Source organism: Salmo trutta, chromosome 10 (genome assembly GCF_901001165.1).
Source record: "Salmo trutta chromosome 10, fSalTru1.1, whole genome shotgun sequence".
Lineage (NCBI taxonomy): Eukaryota > Metazoa > Chordata > Actinopteri > Salmoniformes > Salmonidae > Salmo > Salmo trutta.
The window spans coordinates 35,728-58,047 of NC_042966.1; the positions used below are offsets into that span (position 1 = coordinate 35,728).

At 41.4% G+C, this 22,320-nt stretch overlaps 1 pseudogene; it reads left to right on the forward strand.

The window, feature by feature from the left end:
• Positions 1 to 2,608: 2,608 nt before the first annotated feature.
• LOC115200910 (pentraxin fusion protein-like) lies at positions 2,609 to 7,610 on the forward strand (annotated as a pseudogene).
• The last annotated feature ends 14,710 nt before the right edge of the window (positions 7,611 to 22,320 follow it).

Below are 22,320 nucleotides of genomic sequence, written 5' to 3' on the forward strand. Positions count from 1 at the left end.
TGTTTCAGCCTGAGGCTGCCTCGTCCTCGTTCAGGTTTTTCCCGGGTTCTGAGAGCCTATTGGAGCCCTAGGAATTGTCACGTTACAGCTAAGATCCTGACTCTTCAATAAACAGAAGCAAGAACAACAACACCTTGTCAGACAGGGTACTTCCTGCATGAAACCTTCTCAGGTTTTTGCCTGCCATAGGAGTTCTGTTATACTCACAGACACCATTCAAACAGTTTTAGAAACTTTAGGGTGTTTTCTATCCAAACCTTTACAATAATATGCATATTCTAGCTTCTGAGTTGGTGTAGGAGGCAGTTAAAAATGGGCACATATTTTTTCCAAAATTCTCAATACTGCCCCCTAGCCCGTAGAGGTTTTAAAGTGGCTAGTGTTTCATTTCCTTAAAGTGGCCAGTGATTCCTAATCTATGTCTATAGGCAGCAGCCTCTGATGTGCTGGAGATGGCTGTTTAACATTCAGTGGTGTAGTATAGGATACAATGCAATATATACATATTAAATGGGTGATGCAATATGTAAACACAATTTCAAAGTTACTAAGATACCGTAGAATAGTGTGGAGTGCAGTTTATACAAATTTGATCAGTAATGCTAGATACAGAAACATTATAAAAATGGGCAGTGATTCCTAATCTATGTCTATAGGCAGCCGCCTCTGATGTGCTAGTGATGGCTGTTTAGCAGTTTGATGGCCTTGAGATAGAAGCTGTTTTTCAGTCTCTCAGTCCCAGCTTTGATGCACCTTTACTGACCTCACCTTCTGGATGATAGCAGGGTGAACAGGGAGTGGCTCGGGTGGTTGATGTCAGTGATGATCTTTTTGGCCCTCCTATGGTTTTCGGGTGATGTAGGTGTCCTGTAGGGCGAGAAGTTTGCCCCTGGTAATGCGTTGGGCATACCACACCACCCTCTGGAGAGCTTTGCGGTTGTGGGCGGTGCAGTTGCCGTACCAGGCGGTGATACAGCCCGACAGGATGCTCTCAATTGTGCATCTGTAAAAGTTTGTGAAGGTTTTAGGTGTTAAGCCAAATTTCTTTAGCCTCCTGAGGTTGAAGAGGTGCTGTTACACCTTCTTCACCACGCTGTCTTTGTGGGTGGACCATTTCAGTTTGTCAGTGATGTGTACGCCGAGGAACTTGAAGCTTTCCACCTTCTCCACTGCAGTCCCATCAATGTAGATAGGGGGATGCTCCCTCTGCTGTTTCCTGAAGTCCACGATCATCCCTTTGTTGACGTTGAGTGAGAGGTTATTTTCCCGGCACCACGCTCCCAGAGCCCTCACCTCCTCCATGTAGGCTGTCTCATCGTTGATGGTAATCAAGCCTAATACCGTTGTTTCGTCTGCAAACTTGATCATTGAGTTGGAGGTGTGCACGGACAAGCAGTCGTGGGTGAACAGGGAGTACAGGAGTACACACCTGTCTATATAAGGTCCCACAGTTGACAGTGCATGTCAGAGGAAAAACCAAGCCATGAGGTCGAAGGAATTATCCGTAGAGCTCCGAGACAGGATTCTGTCGAGGCACAGATCTGGGGAAGGGTACCAAAAAATATCTGCAGGATTGAAGGTCCCCAAGAACCTAGTGGCCGCCATCATACTTAAATGGAGGAAGTTTGGAACCACCAAGACTCTTCCTAGAGCTGGCCGCCCGGCCAAACTGAGCAATCTGGGGAGAAGGGCCTTTGTCAGGGAGGTGACCAAGAACACGATGGTCACTCTGACAGAGCTCTAGAGTTTCTCTGTAGAGATGGGAGAACGTTCCAGAAGGACAACCATCTTTGCAGCACTCCACCAATCAGGTCCTTATGGTAGTGGCCAGCCGGAAGCCACTCCTCAGTAAAAGGCATATGACAGCCAGCTTGTAGTTTGCCAAAAGGCACCTAATGGACTCTCAGACTATGAGAAACAAGATTCTCTGGTCTGATAAGATTGAACTATTGGCCTGAGTGCCAGCGTCACATCTGGAGGAAACCTGGCACCATCCATATGGTGAAGCATCATGCTGTGGGGATGTTTTTCCAACTTGACGGAGCTTGAGAGGATCTGCAAAGAAGAATGGGAGAAACTCCCCAAATACAGGTGTGCCAAGCTTGCAGCGTCATACCAATGAATACTCGAGGCTGTAATCACTGCCGAAGGTGGTTCAACAAAGTACTGCATAAAAGGTCTGAATACGTATGTAAATGTGACATTTCAGTTATAGATTTTTAACACATTTACAAAAATGTATAAAAACCAATTTTGTCTTTGTCATTATGGGGTATTGTTTGTAGATTGATGAGGGGGGGAAATGATTTAATCCATTTTAAAATAAGGCTGTAACGTAACAAAGTGGAAAAAGTCAAGGGGTCTGAAAACTTTCCGATGCACTGTTAAGTTGATTTATTTGCAAAAGAAATTTCAGCTTTACTTTAGTGCCTTATTGCAGACAGGATGCATGTTTTGAAATATTTGTATTCTGTACAGGCTTCTTTCTTTTCACTTTGTCAATTAGGTTAGTATTTGTATAACTACAATGTTGTTGATCCATCCAAATGTTTTTCCTATCACAGTCATTAAACTCTGCAAGGGATTTAAAGTCACCATTGGCCTCATGGTGAAATCCCTGAGGGGTGTAACGATCGTCTGACAGAGGGGAGCAAGATGCAGTGTGGTAAGTGCTCATATTAACTTTAATGACACTATAAATAAAACAAGAAAACGAAAGCCAACAGTTCTGCCAGGTGAACACACAAGACAGAAAACAACTACCCACAAGACCCCAAAGGAAAACAGGCTGCCTAAGTATGGCTCCCAATCAGCGACAACGATGTACAGCTGTCCCTGATTGAGAGCCATACCAGGCCAAAACAAAGAAATACAAAAACACAGAAAAAAGGACATAGAATGCCCACCCTAGTCACACACTGGCCTATCCAAAATAGAGAACAAAAACCTCTCTATGGCCAGGGCGTGACAAGCGGTTTCCTTCCTCTCGACAACTGAGGAAGGATGCCTGTATCTTTGTAGTGACTGGATGTTTTGATACGCCATCCAAAATGTATTTAATAACTTCACCATGCTCAAAGGGTTATTCAATGTCTGCTTTTTATTTTTACGTTACACATCTATCAATATGTGCCCTTCTTTGTGAGGCATTGGAAAACCACACTGGTCTTTGTGGTTGAATCTGTGTTTGAAATTCACTGCTCAACTGAGGGACCTTACAGATAATTGTATGTGTGGGGTACTGTCACGATTCCCACCGACGGTGGCGCCCCCTCCTGCTCGGGTGGCGCTCGGCGGTCGTCGTCACCGGCCTATTAGCTACCACTGATTCCTTTTTGGTTTTCCCTTCTTTTTGGTTTTGTGCACCTGTGTTTAGTTTGGTTAATTAGCGGGGCTATTTATGTTAGCTGGTCCGCTTCCGTGTTGTGCGGGATTATTTCTATTGTGACGGTTCATGTTCGTGTCGGCGCTATTTTACGCCGTGTGTACTTTCTCCTCTGTGTTTGGGAGTATTTTGTTTGATGAGTGAGTGTACATTAAATACGCCACTACCCTGTGCTCGCTGCTTCCTGTGCCTCATTCCTTCACCACGACTGCCAATCCGTTACAGGTACAGAGATGTGTAAGTAATTCAAAAATAATGTTAAACGTTATAATGGTACACTATTTTTGAACACAGAGTGAGTCAATGCAACGTATGTGACTTGTTAAGCAAATTTGTACCACTGAATGTATTTTGGCTTGCCATAACAAAGTGGTGGAATACTTGTTGACTCAAGACATTTCAACTTTTCATTAAAAAAAATCTCAATTTAATCAATTTTAAATTCAGTGATGTCCCTGTTAATTTATTTAGTGGTAATTACTTTCATCACATCTCAACCATACTGCAAAATCTATTTTCTCCGACAAATGTTTTTTATATAAATATAAATATGGTTCATTTGAACTATTTTCATAGTTCCTTACTCATGATGAGGGTGAACCATTCATGATACACATGGGAAACTGTTGAGTGTGAAAAACCCAGCAGTGTTGCAGTTCTTGACACACTCTGGCACATCCTGCCTGGCACCTCCTGCCATACCCAGTTCAAAGGCACTTAATCTTTTGTCTTGCCTGTTCACCCTCTGAATGGCACACATACACAATCCATGTCTCAATTGTCTCAAGGCTTAAAAACCTTTCTTTAACCTGTCTCCTCCCCTTCATCTACACTGATTGAAGTGGATTTAACAAGTGACACCAATAAGGGATCATAGCTTTCACCAGGTCAGACTATGTCATGGAAAGAGCAGGTGTTCCTAATGTTTTGTACACTCAGTGTAGATGTAACCATGTGCTATTACATGTATTTATTTGAGCGGCACTGGCGCACAAAATTCCATGAGCAGAAGGTGACATTTATAAGTGAGTATTCAAAAACATTATCAAGATTAGGAAAGGTTTGAAAACCACTGCCGTAACCTGCTCCAGGAGTGCTACATGACCTGCTTCCAGCATCTGAAGTTTGTGTGTGACCTGCCCAGGTTGGGAATTAAAAAGCACACTGCAAAAAGCTGAGTTCTGCTTTGATGGACAATAAAGTTGTATGTAGATGAATCAACCTGTCAATCAGAAATCTGTAAAGGTCAAAACAAAATGTACATACTCAAGATACCATGAGGTTGCTCAACTGTAGAGGCCACCCTAACCAAAACACAGTCATTACATTACTTGACAGGCACACTCACCCACAATCAGATGTTCCGGAATGGGGGCCAAAGTGCCTGTGTGTGCACATCTGCACGCGTGTGTCAGTCAACACAAATAGACCAGTATCACCCAGACCCAAGCCACCCTCACACACACTGGATTCATTGTCAGCACACATTGAAGTGATGTAATGATCTGGTACTAGGAGGGAAGAGTACAGACCCATGACATTAAGAATAGACAGGCGTGACAGTGAGCTAGCATCACAAGGCTTTTCACTGGAATAACAACCTTAAATCATCATGGTAAGAGCAATTCTGTTAGTGTTTTGTGTGTGTTGAGGCATTTCGTTACAGGATATGCAGTTTATACTATATGATGTATTTACTACTATTTATTATTTTCACAATGACTTTGTGGCATCTTTTGCCATTATGATATGTGTTTGCTGTGGTAAATACTCTCAAGTGAAAAGATAGATATCGTCGGTGTCACCTCAGCCAATGAAGGTGTGTTTTGGTTGGTAGGCTATGGAAAATAGAGGAATCATTTTGAGTTATACTAGTTATGATTATTTCTTTGTATCACATAATTTTTTTTATAGAAGATACAGAAAATAATGTCATACAATTGTTATTGGTAAAATCCCAAATAGTAGATCCAATAGCTCACATCATATTACTTTCAAAGCATTACGTATGCATACCTCCTCAAGTGAAAAATTCACTTTTCACTCATGTTTTTCAGTTTTGCACTTCTCAGAGAGAAGTCATATGTCCTAATTGCGCTCATGTAAAGCTGTTTTTATACTGTTGTGACCGTAGTACAACGTAATGACCGTCAAGGGGTTTGGACCTCCTAACGGTTAAGGTGTTGGACTGACAGTCAGAGGAACCCAGGTTCAAGTTCCAGTCAGTTCATTTGCTACAATACTGTTGTCATCTTCACCAGTGACTGCTCTAAGTTGATGATGTTATTGTTGTTGATATTGTTTGTGGTATTGTTTGCAGTTGGCCTGGGCAGGAAGGTACTGGTCTTTCCGTATGAGACAGACTTCAGCTTCGTGGTGCTCATCCCCCAGAATGAAATGGGCCTGCGCGCGTTCACTCTGTGTATGCGTGTGGCCACCGAGCTGGAAGGCGAGCAGCAGATCATCCTGTTTGCCTACCGCACCACAGACTACGACAAGCTCAACGTGTGGCGCGAGCGGCGATGGCGCTTTCTTCCACCTGCCGCCCATCACCACCTTCAGAAAGTCTCTGCCTCACCTGGGAGTCCTGTACTGGGCAGGCTGCCTTCTGGGTGGACGGCCGTCGCAGCACCTACCAGCTGTACAAGCCGGGCCACACTATCCGGCTCAAGTGGACCGTCCTCTTGGGGCAAGACGCGGACAAACACCTTGGAGACCTGGAGGCTTTGCAGAGCTTTGTGGGACTATGTCTTGCCGAGGAGCCAAATCCAAGCCCTGCATTATGGACATAAGATCACCAAGGAAAACATCTTTGACTGGGCCACCATTGAGTACCAGCTGAACGGGAATGTGATGGTGGTGGATGATGAATGACTCGGAGTGGAATCACAAACAAATGCGGATGTGATCCATTTGTGTGTCTGTGCTGGACTGCTACTGACCTTTTTGTTTAGTTTGGTGTCCTAGGTTTAGTCACATTCACACCTTATGCAGTCAATGAACTATGCTCACGCACAAAATATCAGTGGATCATAAGAAAATATGACTTACATTTTGTGATCATTAAATAGTCTATGCAGGTCAAAACCAGATCCTTCACCAGACAGGCACCATGTATACACCATGTATAGCACTACCCTCTTTCAACACAATTCTTCTTTAGACATTCACTATCTATAGAATACTGTAGATACAGTATGTCCACTCACCTGCTGCATGGATGGTGAGATTAACCATATTTTCTAAGCATTGCATTCATTATGTTAATTTATGAAACAAGATGCCAAAATTTTGACACTTATTTCACAGTGGAAGTTTATTAGTCACCTTTTGCAACCTGCTAATTATCATAAATATTCAGTACAATTTACATTAAGTATTAAAATTAATCTGGTATTTAGTTACAGAGCTAATGTATTTTTTGCTCTCAGCATGATTACATTTTTTTATGTGGCCTTTTGTACGTTTCTCACGTGGCTGGTGAGTACTAATTTCAATGGAATGTATTGTTGATGTACCTAATTTAACCACAAGGTGGCAGTATATGCTAGAGTTTTTATTCAGTGAACGACGAATAACACTATTTATTTGTTTATTTGGATCCCCATTAGCTTTTGCAAAGGCAGTAGCTACTCTTCCTGGGGTCCACAAAAAACACAACATGACAAATAACAAAACATTGATACACTGATATACAAGGACAGTCGCACAAATGTATAATACAATGATATACAAACAATACAACAACAAAAATTATTCAAACATTACAACAACAAAAATGTGTGTGTTAGAGTTTGTTTGTGTGTGTCCCGTCACACAAACATACGAATGGTGTGGCATTCTTATGCTCAAGATTTCAATTGCCTTTGATCCCACTAATGATTCATTATTTTCATACTTAATAATTTAACTGTGCTTTGAGACAAACCATTGCCATAATGTTGCCTTTGGTTAGCACACTGCCTCATAAATTGTCTTGTTTAAACTGATGTAAGAATGATTTTGGGTCTGAAATTAAATCCTGGCATGTGCATAACTAAAAGTATGTGTTATTTAAGAGAAAATAGGTATTTTAACTTTTTGAGAATCCTATTTGTAGTATAGCCTACCTATAATGCTGGTGAGACCTTCACAGTATTAAATATTGTTGTTATATTTTATTCCATTGTTTAACTTGTATTCTTCTAAATTGTTGTTCGAAAATAAAATTGCCTTTGTACATGTTTATTGGCCTATATGTTGTGTACATGTTTATTAGCCTATATGTTGTGAATGATGTTCTAACTCAAAAGGAACAACACCACAGAAACAGTATAGACTTTTGTTCACTGTGACAATAATATTGTATAGGGTATAGTCCTGGTAATATTGACCACTGAGAGAAAGCATGTCTCCTCAAGTCCCTGTGCAGACTTAGTAGCCGCCATGTACTGTAGTAGTATGCTTGTTGTTCACCATGAACATGTTCTACCTCCTCCCCTCCACCTCCTTAGAGAGGAAGAAGTTTTCAGTGAACACAGCCTAGGCTCCCCAGAGGGTGAGAAAGTGCAGCGTTCCGAGTGTGTGTGTGTGTGCGCACGCACGCACGCTTATTCGGACACAATCTCCCGTAGCAGCAGCTAAATAAGTTGGGAGGGAAGGCAAATGAGTTCTGACTGCAGGTCAGCAGCCAAATGTTCCACCTTCTTGAATGTTGCAATGAATCAATCGCACTGCCCACTCACTGTGTGGTAACACCTTTGTGGACCATCTGCCCAGGCAGGCTCCTCAGCCCTCTGGTTCCAAGCACATGGCTCTCTTTCTCCTCTCCTCCTTTCTCTCCAATCGCATCCCTGCCCAAGAGGAGTGCTAGCTGCCTCCCAGCCTACACACACACACACACACCGACCACCATAACACTACACCCCCTACTCATACCCCCCATATCACCATATCGTCTTTACTTTGATTTATGGAAGGTTAACTTTTAAGTAAAGTATTTTATTTTATACTTTTTAGATCAGATGCACTATGAATGAAATGTAAATACATCCCATATTGGAGTAGAGATTAGTAATTAAGAATATTTTGGGAGTATTTCTGAAAAAATATATGTATTTCATTAGCCTACTTTGGACTGAACTAAAGGTTTATGGCATGTTAAATGTCAACCTTTAGTTTTTTTGTTCGATATCTAGGCACTGTTTTTCACCTTTTCAATAATAAGAATAGACTTTAGTGCCCAAAATACAAATTAAAACCCTTTATACACAATAAACTATCAACATATTTGTTTCAAACATTATTTTATAGGATTATGTCCAACCTGATCTCATCCCGTTTGTTTGTCACCAAAAACATTAACAAATTGATGTTAAAAATGAGTCACATATGTTTTGACCCCCCCTCAATTTCTAAGCAACAATACAACACAGGTTAGGTTCATCTACAACCCCTAAACATTGCTTGTAGAGCCTTTTTCACCTTTTTATGGCCAACTTTAGTGAAAAAGTAGGCATATAATGATTTACTCTCTGTCCTCTGAATAGGGTCTATAGCTTGTATTATACTGAGCAAACAGTTGTGGGCCGCCTTGTCATGCTCGCAGAGCCAGAGAGAGCCAGCAGCGGCGGCCTGTGAGATCTGCATAAACGCCCATGGTGGGCCGTCTGAGGCGGCGCAGTGTGGTGCATGCGGCTCGCTGCCTGTCCCTGCGTGTGTGAGCTGGTGAAATCTCTTCCACACGAGAGGAGATAGACGGCACAATGGAGGCCCGCAGAGCCGGTGGGGGAGACAGAAGGAGGCCCGTTCTGGATTCCTTCGAGCAACTCCAAATAGATTTCCAGGCAAAACATATTTGCATAAGCAAGACAGTGCTACGAGCTATCCATGTGAGCTCTGGCATGTGAGCAATGAACAGATGGATAATTTTTAAAGAGCTTTCTTGCAGAAATGTTCATCCCATTACAGATTCATGAGATAGAATGTAATCCTAACAATATGTGTCTCTTTATGAATCAAATCAAGCTTTATTTATACAGCACATTTCAGACATGGAATGCAACACAATGTGCTTCACAGGAAAAAACGAACTTAAATATTTGCTACACAACAACCATAGAAGGATAAAAATACTAAGGAATAACAATAATAACTGAACAACTAAAAAGCACCCTAAGGAAAAGCAAAGCAAAAAATAGTGTTTTAGGATCTCTTTTAAATATGTCCAGTTTTGTCCCCCCTCAGATTCTTTGGCAGGCTATTCCAGAGGCTGGGGGCAAAATAACTAAAAGCTGCCTCTCTATGCCCCTTGGTCTTAGTCTTTGGGATAGTTAAAAGGCCAGTGCCAGAGGACCTGAGAGACCTACTAGGTATATAACTTAAAAGCATGTCTGAGATGTTTTGGGGTGCACAATCGTGGAATGATTTAAATCCAATAGAAGAATCTTAAAATTAATTCTAAAACTCACAGGCAGCCAGTACAGAGACCTTAATACCGGTGTAATATGTGCTCTTGGTCAGTACCCGCGCTGCAGCATTCTGTATGTTTTGCATATGACCAATGGCTTTCTTGGGTAGACCAGATAGGAGAGCATTAGGTACTCCTCGCTCTTTTGTTTTGGGTTTCTACCCTGTGTTTTGTTACGTGTTTGTTTGGTCTTCATCTTGGTCTTTACAAGGCACGCCGTAATTTGGGCTTAATAAAAAAAACTATTACGCATTCCTGCACCTGTCTCCCGAATCTATTCATACCAACGTGACGCCAGATGCCGTGACAAAAGTGTTTTGTTGTTGTTCACTATCCTCAAACAATAGCATGGTATTTTATTTTGCTGTAATAGTTACTGTAAATTGGACACTGCAGTTAGATTAACTAGAATGTAATCTTTCTGCCCATATAAGACATGTCTATGTCCCTGAAAGTTGGCTGTTGTTTACAACGTTTTCTAGTCCCAATATCGCATATTGAGCAACAACTGTCCTGGTTTAGGGACACCGATCCCGTTGTGATATCACTTTCCTGAGCATGTCTGTGTCAACCAGGGACAATAAATCCATAGTGCCTTTGTGTGCAGGCTAGGGCAAATATCATAACACTTTTCATCAGGTCTGGCATGACTGATACCCAGCCTAATGTTTGTTATCTCTGAAATATGCTGCAAACTCATCACATTTAGATGTGGAGCAAAGTTCACATAGGTTTGCGGGGGTGGGATTTATCAGGCCATCAATGGTCAAGAAGAGCACTCTCAAATTATTCTGATTATTAGCGATCGAGTTAGAAAAAAATTTGTCCGTCTGGCATTTCTAATTGCCTTTCTCCACTTCTGCTCTGCCTTTTTGCAATTTCTATTAAATTGATTAGCTTCCTCATTCATCAGAAGAGCTCCGTTAGGATGTGGCCTTTTTAAACTTTACTGGAGCTATGGCATCAATGGTTGCCCTTAATTTACTATTAAAGTTATCAACTAAATCATCAAAAGAGGAAGGCAGAATAGGCGATGGAGTATTGTTCATCCACTAAATAAAATCTATAGCAACTTCAGAGGTAAGATAGTGTTTCTTAATAATGCATTCACTACACTGTGCTATGGGTAACAAGGTAGTCAAAAATACACAAATAAAGCAACATCAACAACAGTAGAAAGCCCCTTGGTAATAACCATGTCCAGAATACCTTACTGGGACGATTCTTCAAGGGGTGGCAATTTTTTTGTATTGCCTAGGATTGCAGAATGGCCAGGACTGGCCCTGTATACATGATCAGTGTAATAATCTACCTATGTCAACTACCTATGTCTCTAAAGTGATTATTGTCTTTAACATGCCAAAATCACAAGTAATTGAAATACTGTATGTGTCAGGTCAATTTTACAGAACTTCACATTTACAAGAAACCAGTGGCGAATTTAGCATGTAAATATTGGTGGGACAAAAAATTGTTTTATGCATGCCAGCAAAGCCACTACACAACACTATACAACACTAAACAATACATTACTTGCACTATAACGGTGATAAACTGTGCCCACAAACTGTTAGGGCCTACATAAATCTATCCCAATAGCAGAGCATGTTGGACGTTTACAACGCTTACAACCGCTACACCTGGCTATCAGCAGAGCTTTGTCTGGCTGCGAAACAGTTCCTTCAGCCTCATGTACATAGCTGATTTTGCTGACTTGCTTTAACAAATGTGGTTTGTACTGACAATTGAGATGTACAAACTATGGCATAGGGGAACGATGAGCGGATAAGAGGTAATACGTAATTGAAATGCATTCTAGGTGACGACCTCATGAACTTGAGAGAATGCCAAGAGTGTGCAAAGCTGTCATCAAGACAAAGGGTGGCTACTTTGAAGAATCTCAAATATAAAATATATTTAGATTTGTTTAACACTTTTTTGGTTATTACATGATTCCATATGTGTTATTTCATAATTTTGATGTCTTCACTATTATTCTATAATGGAGAAAATAGTCAAAATAAAGAAAAACCCTTGAATGAGTAGGTGTGTCCAAACTTTTGACTGGCACTGTATATATTTATATATACAGTTCAAGTCGGAAGTTTACATATACTTAGGTTGGAGTTATTAAAACTCGTTTTTCAACCACTCCACACATTTCCTGTTAACAAACTACACTTTTGGCAAGTCGGTTAGGACATCTACTTTATGCATGACACAAGTAATTTTTACAACAATTGTTTACAGACAGATTATTTCACTTATAATTCACTGTATCACAATTCCAGTGGGTCAGAAGTTTACATACACTAAGTTGACTGTGCCTTTAAACAGCTTGGAAAATTCCAGAAAATGATGTCATGGCTTTAGAAGCTTCTGATTGGCTAACTGACATCATTTGAGTCAATTGGAGGTTTACCTGTGGATGTATTTCAAGGCCTACCTTCAAACTCAGTGCGTCTTTGCTTGACATCATGGGAAAATCTAAAGAAATCAGCCAAGACCTCAGAAAGAAAATTGTAGACCTCCACAAGTCTGGTTCATCCTTGGGAGCAATTTCCAAACTTCTGAAGGTACCACGTTCATCTGTACAAACAATAGTACGCAAGTATAAACACCATGGGACCACGCAGCCATCATACCGCTCAGGAAGGAGATGCGTTCTGTCTCCTAGAGATGAACATACTTTGGTGGGAAAAGTGCAAATCAATCCCAGAACAACAGCAAAAGACCTGGAGGAAACAGGTACAAAAGTATCTATATCCACAGTAAAACGAGTCCTATATCGACATAAGCTGAAAGGCCGCTCAGCAAGGAAGAAGCCGCTGCTCCAAAACCTCCATAAAAAAAGCCAGACTACAGTTTGCAACTGCACATGGAGACAAAGATTGTACTTTTTGGAGAAATGTCCTCTGGTCTGATGAAACAAAAATATAAATGTTTGGCCATAATGACCATCGTTATGCTTGGAGGAAAAAGGGGGAGGCTTGCAAGCCGAAGAACACCATCCCAACCGTGGGGTGGCAGCATCATGTTGTGGGGTTGCTTTGCTGCAGGAGGGACTGGTGCGCTTCACAAAATAGATGGCATCATGAGGAAGGAACATTATGTGGATATATTGAAGCAACATCTCAAGACATTCGTCAGGAAGTTAAAACTTGGTCGCAAATGGGTCTTCCAAATGGACGATGACCCCAAGCATACTTCCAAAGTTGTGGCAAAATGGCATAAGGACAACAAAGTCAAGGTTTTGGAGTGGCCATCACAAAGCCCTGACCTCAATACCATAGAACATGAGTGGGCAGAACTGAAAAAGCATGTGCGAGCAAGGAAGCCTACAAACCTGACTCAGTTACACCAGCTCTGTCAGGAGGACTGGGCCAGAATTCACCCAACTTATTGTGGGAAGCTTGTGGAAAGCTACCCGAAACGTTTGACCCAAGTTAAACAATGTTGGGTGAATTCTGAATTTTGGTCTGGTCAGACTTCTCCAGTACTCTGACCACCAGCAGGTTGACAGAGCGGATGAGCTGCTGCCCGTCCTCGATGTCCTCCACCCGGGCATCCAGCATCAGGGTGATCAGACCGTGCATCAGGTCCTTCAGCACGCCCATCGACGCCTCCCGTGCAAGGCACTCCATAGAGAACAGTGAGAGCATATTGCCGATGATGCAGCTGTAGAGCTTGAAGATGTCCTTCTTGTCGAGGCAATGCTACCAAATACTTCTGACCCACTGTGAATGTGATGAAAGAAATAAAAGGTGAAATAAATAATTCTCTCTGCTATTATTCTGACATTTCACATTCTTAAAATAAAGTGGTGATCCTAACTGACCTAAAACAGGGAATTTTTACTTGGATTAAATGTCAGGAATTGTGAAAAACTGAGTTTAAATGTATTTGGCTAAGGTGTATGCAAAGTTCCAACTTCTACTGTATATAAATATATTTTATTTTTATCAAATCAAATCAAATTTTATTTGTCACATGCGCCAAATACAGCAGGTGTAGACCTTACAGTGAAATGCTTACTTACAAGCCGTTAACCAACAATGCATTTTTAAGAAAATACAAAAAAAGTAAGTAATAAGAATAACAAATAATTAAAGAGCAGCAGTAAAGAGCAACAATAGTGTGGCTATATACAGGGGGTATCGGTACAGAGTCAATGTCAATGTGCGGGGGCACCGGTGTCGAGGTAAGTGAGGTAATATGTACATGTAGGTAAAGTGACCATGCAGAGTTGTTAAAGTGACCATGCATAGATAATAACAGAGAGTAGCAGCAGCGTTTCAGAGGGGCGGGGGGCAATGCAAATAGTCTGGGTAGCCAGTTGATTAACTGTTAAGGAGTCTTATGGCTTGGGGGTAGAAGCTATTTAAGAGCCTCTTGGACCTAGAGTTGGCGCTCCGGTACCGCTTGCCATGCGGTAGCAGAGAGAACAGTCTATGACTAGGATGGCTGGAGTCTTTGACAATTTTTATGCCCTACCTCTGACACCGCCTGGTATAGAGGTCCTGGATGACAGGAAGCTTGGCCCCGGTGATATACTGGGCCGTACGCACTACCCTCTGTAGTACTTTGTGCTCTGCGGCAGAGCAGTTGCCATACCAGGCAGTGATGCAACCCGTCAGGATGCTCTCGATGGTGCAACTGTAAAACTAGCTAAACAGTTGGGGCTAAAAACAGATGGGGCTTTGCCAACATGTATTCTCTCTCCGTCTCTCTCTCTCTGCCTTCCGAGAGGTTATAATGTCCCCTGTATGCTGTCTCTTCCTCCCCCTCTGGGCTGTGTGGAAAATTCACCAGACCTCCCCATTAGAGTCAGTCTGAATCAGAGAGCAGGCGTTGCTATGGCCGCCCTCCTGGCACTCTTACCGCTCTGCAACGGCAAATTATATGCTTAAAAAACAGAAAATCACTGCCTTACTGGAATTTATCACTCTCCCCACTGGTTTCAAAGTAGTAGTGTCGCACCACCACCAACCCCCGTCTTGTTAAAACCATCCCTTTTCCATACAGGCTTTTCACACTTCTTGTGTGAAGCCTGACCTTTAGTTTAATGTGTGAGTGTGAGAAAGAGTGGAAGACCTTCATGACAGCTAGGCACGGCACATAACTTTAGAGTTATGCACATGCCTTTAGGTATACTTAGTACATGAGTATAATATAGTAAGCCTGTACATCACGGTTCCCCAACTGGCGGTACGCTGGCCAAATTTGGCCCTCTGGGGATTTATTTCATCCTCCAAGTTTTCTGAGGAAACAAAAAAAGTAAAAAACAACAACATATTGCTTGACACTAAAGACTGTAAAAACACCATCTGTTCCATGGTATTCCCACACATAGTAGAGAGATATCATGTGAAGCTATTCAGACCCCTTCACCTTTTCCACATTTTGTTACGTTACTGCCTTATTCTAAAATGGATTAAATAAAATAAAACACCTCAATCTACACACCATTATCCCATAATGAAGAAATTAAAACAGGTTTTTATTTTATTTTGCAAAACAGAAATACCTTATTTACATAAGTAAATCCTGTTTCTATTGATCATCCTTGAGATGTTTCTACAACTTGATTGGAGTCTGCTGTGGTAAATTCAATTGATTGGACTTAATTTGGAAAGGCATACACCTGTCTATATAAGGTCCCGCAGTTGACAGTGCATGTCAGAGCAAAAACCAAGACATGAGGTCAAAGGAATTGTCTGTAGAGCTCCGAGACAGGATTGTGTCGAGGCACAGATCTGGCGAAGGGCACCAAAACATTTCTGCAGCATTGAAGGTCCCCAAGACCACAGTGGCCTCCATGATTCTTAAATGGAAGAAGTTCAGTCCACAGTTTGTTATGTTACAGCCTTATTCTAAAATGGAGGAAGTTTGGGAACCACCAAGACTCTTTCTAGAGCTGGCAGCCCGGCCAAACTGAGCAATTAGGAGAGAAGGGTCAGGGAGGTGACCAAAAACCCAATATTCACTCTGACACAGCTCCAGAGTTCCTCTGAGGAGATGGGAGAACCTTGCAGCATCATGCTGTGAATATGTTTTTCAGAGGCAGGGACTGGGAGACTAGTCAGGATTGAGGGAAAGATGAACAGAGCAAAGTACAGTGAGATCCTTGACGAAAACCTGCTCCAGAGCGGTCAGGACCTCAGACTGGGGCAAAGGTTCACCTTCCAACAGGACAACGGCCCTAGGCACATAGCCAAGACAACGCAGGAGTGGCTTCAGGACAAATCTCTGAATGTCCTTGAGTGGCCCAGCCAAAGACCGGACTTGAACCCAATCGAACATCCCTGGAGAGACCTGAAAATAGATGTGTCCGCTCCCCATCCAACCTGACAGAGCTTGAGAGGATCTGCAGAGAAGAATGGGATAAACTCCCAAAATACAGGTGTGTCAAGCTTGTAGTGTCATACCCAAGAAAAGGCTGTAATTGTCACGGTTGTCGTAGTGATGAGACCAAAACGCAGCAGGTATGTGTATACTCATCTTCTTTATTTTAAGGAAAAATATATTATAAGGAAAAATAAACACGTATACAAAAAGAAACACACCGACAATAAACAGTCCTGTAAGGCTTGACGCTATACACGGAACAATCTCCCACAAATCACAAACACACCCTAATATATGGGACTCTCAATCAAAGGCAAATAGACAACACCTGCCTTCAACTGAGAGTCCCAACCCCAATTAACCAAACATAGAAACAGGCACACTAGACTAAACATAGAATACATGAAAATCAAACAGTGCCCAAACACCCCGGAATACTTAAATCAAATGCCCCTTGAACAAACACACCACCCCGAACCACATAAAACGAATACCCTCTGCCACGTCCTGTCCAAACTACAATAACAATTAACCCTTATACTGGCCAGGACGTGACAGTAATCGCTGCCAAAGGTGCTTCAACAAACTACTGAGTAAAGGGTCTGAATAGTTATGTAAATGTCATATTTCAATTTTTTTTTTTTTTTTTTTTGGAAAATCTTCTAAAAACCTGTTTTTGCTTTGTCATTTTGGGGTATTGTGTGTAGATTGATGAGGGGGAAAAACTATTTAATTCATTTTAGAATAAGGCTGTAACATAACAAAATGTGGAAAAAGTGAAGGGGTCTGAGTACTTTCTGAATGCATTGTATGTGATTGTATACAAATGCAAGCAAGGTTTAAAATCATTGTTTTTGTCAAATATTATTTATATTTGGGCTTCTTGCAGTCAATATAGTGTACAAATTATTTTTTATTATTTTCCGGCCCCCTGACCATCCGCTCAAGAAAAGGCACTGCTCCAATTTAGGTCCCCAAGACCAGGATTGGTAAACACTGCTTTTTTGGAGTGGTTGTGTTTAAGTAGTTGATATGATTTGTAAGAAGTTATCGCAATAATCACAACAATTATTACAGTAAATGCCGAAATTTGGTCGCAAAATTATGTCTGAGTGGCTGTTTCCAAACAGACAAGAATTGAAAATCGACATTTATACTTTTACTTTAAAAGTGAAGTAATATAAAACAAGTGCATGTTTTGCTTTTAGAACGGACAACTTTCATTTAGGGGCGATTTATAGTTATCAAGTAGCTTTTATGGTACAAAATCTCTCAGACACTGCATCGTCCACTACTAGAAGGATGGTAAATCTAATCTAAACCTGTCACGAGCGGATAAAACTGTTTAGGGTGAGTCAAGCGCAGGAGACTGAGGTCCGTTGGAACAAACTTGATTTAATAAATCCAAAGGCAAAATCCATATACGGCTGGGAGCACAACAGTCAAAAAGACTAAAAGAAGCTCCGCTCAAAAAGGGCAGACGGGGCGCAGCCCGGCAACCCCACTGCCTATGCAATAAGTCGTAACCCAAACAATATAACAAAGAACAATCCCGCACGAATCCTAAACAAACACAGACAGACTAAATACCCCCCCACTAATGACAAACATGAAACAGGTGCAATCAAAAAACAGACATAACTAACAGACACTGAAACACAGATCGGTGGCAGCTACTAGGCCGGCGACGACGAACGCCGAGCACCGCCCGACCGAGGAGAGGCGCCACCTTCTGTGGATGTTGTGACAAAACCAAGTCCAGTAATTTCCTCCAATCTCCATCTCCACTGCAGGAAGGCGGACCCAAGGATAAACAGCAAAGCAGCTCTGTGGTAGACTGCGTTGTGTGGGACTTTTAGCTGTGAATTTCCCTCGCTTCTGGGCTGGCCTCCCTCTCCTGTAAACATATGAGGCATGCCAGGGTGTGTGGCACTGGGAGCGAGGCCAGGGCCCCTGATTAAATATTGCAGCCCTCTAAATGGATAGAGATTAACCTCTGTGGCAATGTTAGGGGGTTAATATGCCCCCCGGCCAGAATGAAGAACTCCACTCCACTCCATCCTCAGGAGGAGAGGAGAGTACACACTCACTGTGTGTGTGGTGTGTGGACATGAAGGGGTGGGGGGATGTTGTACGCATGGGAGGGGGGTGTAAATACATGTAATGGAGAGTAGGTCTGTTTTTTCGGTGACGGGCAGAGGCACTAACTTATAGTCTCTATACTATAATCTCTATAGTACATCACCACTTCTTACATGAAGTGAAGCCTAGTAATCCTAAAACTTGAAAACTCATTGAACTCTCATAATCATCTCTAGTCTTAAAAAATCCTCTCCAATACATCCCTAAATTCCAGTGTCATTCCTAGAAGGACTTGAATAATACTCTCTCTATTAAGTCTGTTTTCACTTCCCCAAACAGTTAAAATATCAACATTTGAATGCCTAGACTTGAAACAGTTATCCCTGATTACTGTTTTCTGATCCTCGCCTCATTTTACTTTTAGGGCTAGATTCAATCCAGGCCGCGGAAGATCCGCATTATAGTGTAAGGTAATTTTCTGATTGAGCTGACATATACAGTGTTTACCGTGAATCCAGTCTCCGCGAATGCGAGAACATTGCCTCTAAATTTCAACTGCACTATAGCATGGATCTTCTGCGGCCCAGATTGAATATAGGCCTAAATTGGAATACAACCCTGACACCTGGGTTGCCTTACAGGTTCTGAAGTTATGAAATGGTCTATATAACTACTGTAAACACAACTAACAATTCTAGGGAGAAAGATTTTTTTTAATGTTACCCTCCCTACTGTTCCCCTAATGTTTGAGTGTCCAGTTATCCGTTATTTAGGGGAACATTCTATCAATGTTAGCAAAAACATTCTGAAAACCTTTCTACTGTAGCATGTTTTGGTGTTAAAGTTAGGAGAACGTCCCCTTAATGTCAAACAAAATTTATCTAGAGCGTGGTTACAATGTTCCCAGAATACGTAAGGGATAATCAACAAGAAGCAATGCTTTCTATGGAAAATAATGAATGACGTGGAACACGCGGAACTCACCTTCCACAGAGCTGCCTTATTTTCCAGAGAACACATAAAGCCACGAGTTGATTATCCCTTTTATACCATGGCTATAATGTAAGATATTTGCCGCAAAAAAAATTTGTTCATTTAGCGCTAGAAATGTTCAACATCCACTGAAGAAGATAGCAAGTTTTCGAGATAGTGACAGTAGTTGCCTTGGTAACCAAACAAACAGACTTGCTTGTTTAGCTAACCAAACCATCAGTCCTAGTTTGCTATTTTAAAAATCGATTTTAACAATGCCAGTAATGTTTTCAATTTGACTTTTGCTTTCAAAAGCAGATCAAACATATAACATGTAAGAATTAAATATAGCCATTGAATTCTACTGTGCAAATATATCTTTCGTCACAGGGAAATAATGCACGCTCGAATGTACATCAAGTCAATCAGAAACGAGTGCCATGGTATAAACAACGATAATGTTCTAGACGTGTTTTATGGGATGTTGCAAGAACATTCATGTGTCCAGTTTTCTGAGGGTTAGGAGAATATTGCATCAACGTCCCACCAACCCCCCCCCCACACAATTTGTTTTATTACACATTACACAGTGTTACTGTTGCCAAGCCATCAAATAAAACAACATTATGTTAAAGCAAAATCTACAGTTGCTACATCCATTGTTGTACTTAAAATTAATTATACACAGTGCATTCGGAAAGTTTTCAGACCTCTTCACTTTTTTCACGTTTTGTTATGTTACATTCTTATTCTAAAATTGATTAAGTAAAAATGTTTACTCATCAATCCACACACAATGTCCCGTAGTGACAAAGCAAAAACTGTTTTTTATTTTTTATTTTGCAAATGTATTAACATTTTTAAACAGTAACACCTTAATTACATAAGTATTCAGACCCTTTACTATGAGTCTCGAAATCGAGCTCTGGTGCATCCTGTTTCCATTGATCATCCTTGAGATGTTCCTACAACTTGATTGGAGTCCACCTGTGGTAAATGCAATTGTTTGGACATGATTTGGAAAGGCACACACCGATCTATATAAGGTCCCACAGTTGACAGTGCATGTCAGAGCAAAAACCAAGCCATGATGTCGAAGGAATTGTCCGTAGAGCTCCGAGACAAGATTCTGTCGAGGCACAGATCTGGGGAAGGTTACCAAAAATGTAAGGTCCCCAAGAATATAGAGGCCTCCAATATTCTTAAAGGGAAGAAGTTTGAAACCACCAAGACTCTTCCTAGAGCTGGTCTCCCGGCCACACTGAGCAATCGGGGGAGAAGGGCCTTGGTCAGGGAGGTGACCAAGAACAAGATGGTCACTCTGGCTGAGTTCCAGAGTTCCTCTGTGGAGATGGGAGAACCTTCCAGATGAACAACCATCTCTGCAGCACTCCACCAATCTGGCCCTTATGGCAAATCAAATCAAAGTTTATTTGTCACGTGCGCCGAATACACGTGCGCCGAACAGGTGTAGACCTTACAGTGAAATGCTTACTTACAGGCTCTAACCAATAGTGCAAAAAAGGTATTAGGTGAACAATAGGTAAGTAAAGAAATAAAACATCAGTAAAAAGACAGGCTATATACAGTAGCGAGGCTATAAAAGTAGCGAGCTACATACAGACACCGGTTAGTCAGGCTGATTGAGGTAGTATGTACATGTAGATATGGTTAAAGTGACTATGCGTATATGATGAACAGAGAAGAATGGGAGGTACTGCCCAAATACAGGTGTGCCAAGCTTGTAGAGTCTTACCCAAGAAGACTCAAGACTGTAATCACTGCCATAGGTGCTTCAACAAAGTACTGAGTAAAGGGTCTGAATACTAATCTAAATGTGATGTTAAAGGTTTTTAAATGTGCAAAGATGTATAGGGGGGATGGGGCCGGTAGGGATGACAACAGAGTCTGGATTTGAACTCAGAGTCTCTAGTGGCACAGCTAGTACTGTGATGAAGTGCCTTAGACCACTGCGCCACTCAGGAGGCCCCCTCTAGGAACTTGTTGAGATCTGAAACAACTTGATAGTTGCAAGAAATAGGGTGAATGCATTTTGAAGTACATCTCAACTCTGTTAAAAGAACACTCAAGACAATATTTTATTGATCATAGTGATTAAGGGGTATTGTTAAAACAGGTTAGTATGCCCCACCAACATTAGAAAGCCTTTAAATTGCTGAAATAAGTCAATAAAATCAATGATGAGAGAATAGTCAGATTAACTGATACCTTACATGGACATGTGTAGCAGGAACATCGTAGCAGGTAGATTAGAATATCATGAACCAAGTTCAAATCCCAGGTGAGGACATGCTGAATAATAATGACTGATTCATTAAACGTGCACAATGTATTCATGTGTGTCAAATATGTAAGTTAAAAACACTGTATCTTAAAAGCACTGTGTGTGAGTATCCCTAACCTTGCCAACAGACAGAGCGTGGTGAATGGATCAGTGGTTCACCAATCAGGGCTTTGATTGGCTCGGCAGCAGTAACAAGACGTGATGAGTAATTCCTTTTTTTGGGATACATTCATGTTTTTGCAATGCTCTCTTTTAGCATGTCTAGAATATTAATATCCTATGTTCTGAGACCATGGCAACCATGTTCTATGTACGTTTGGTGGGATGTTGATGGAATATTCTCCTAACCAACAGAAAACTGGACACATAAATGTTCTTGCAACGTTCCAATGAAATGTGTCTAGAACATTAATATCTTAAGTTCTGAGAACATGCTAACCACGTTCTAGGTTAGTTCTATTTGACATTAAGGGAACATTCCTTGCACATCAAGGGAATATTCCAATGAAAATGTTAATGACCTAATGAGACTAAAGGGAACGTTCTCTAAAGTTGTAGGAACGTTTGTTGTTAGCTGGGACCCTATGACCATGTGTCTTCAATGCTAATAAGTCAGGAGTCTTTCTGTATTCTCTCATATATACATATACTGTAGGCTATTAAGATTTGTAAATCCAATATAACTGTAACAGTTGTCGTCGGATAAAGCGGTCCAAGACGCAGCGGGGAAATGTGCACTCATCTTCTTTATTAATAGGACAAAGAAGGAAAAACCAAAAT